The sequence below is a fragment of the Myotis davidii genome, unplaced genomic scaffold, assembly GCF_000327345.1.
Source record: "Myotis davidii unplaced genomic scaffold, ASM32734v1 scaffold157, whole genome shotgun sequence".
NCBI classification, from domain to species: Eukaryota; Metazoa; Chordata; class Mammalia; order Chiroptera; family Vespertilionidae; genus Myotis; species Myotis davidii.
The window spans coordinates 328149-328841 of NW_006288722.1; the positions used below are offsets into that span (position 1 = coordinate 328149).

At 52.5% G+C, this 693-nt stretch overlaps 1 protein-coding gene across 1 annotated transcript in view; it reads left to right on the forward strand.

Annotated features, from left to right (window-relative positions):
- Positions 1-693, forward strand: part of TGM1 (transglutaminase 1) — a 17403-nt gene that overhangs the window by 2499 nt on the left and 14211 nt on the right. The window lies entirely within an intron of this gene.

Below are 693 nucleotides of genomic sequence, written 5' to 3' on the forward strand. Positions count from 1 at the left end.
ACCCAGATCCACCACAACAAAATTAAACCCCTAACTAGAAATATGGATGCTTTCATCCTATGTTCTTCCCCATATCCTCCTCCTTCTCAGCCTTCTAGCTACCTTAGCCCCCAAGACTCTGCCTCCTTCTCAACATGGCATATATCCACAGCTGTGAAGAGAACGCCGGGTTGACCGACGTGGGGAATGCCAGGGACCCCAAGCCTCACTCCCCGCCCGCTTGTCTTTTGCCAGGAGCGTTGGGTGGGGAATCTGCTAGGAAATGGGTCCTCGCTGGCGGAGGGGCTGGGTTGGGGCATCACCCAGTAGAGAGAAAGGTTGTGGGTTTGATTCTCGGTTCGGGCGCGGGTGGGAGGCAACTAATTCGTCTCCCTCTCTCTCTCTTCTTTCCTCTCTCTCTCTCTAAAAAGTAATGGAAAGTGATAGTATCCTCTAGTGAGAAGGAAGGAAGGGAGGGAAAGGAAAGAGCCTTAGCCAGTTTGGCTCAATGGGTAGAGCGCAGCCTGTGGACTGAAGAGTCCCCGGTTTGATTCCAGTCCAGGGCACATGCCCGGTTGTGGTTTTGGTCCCCAGTGGGGAAGCGTGCAGGAGGCAGCTGATGTTTCTATCTCCCTCTTCCTTCCTCTCTGAAATCAATAAAAATATATTTGGAAGGGAAGAAAGGAGGGAGTGAGTGAGAGAGGGAGGGAGAGA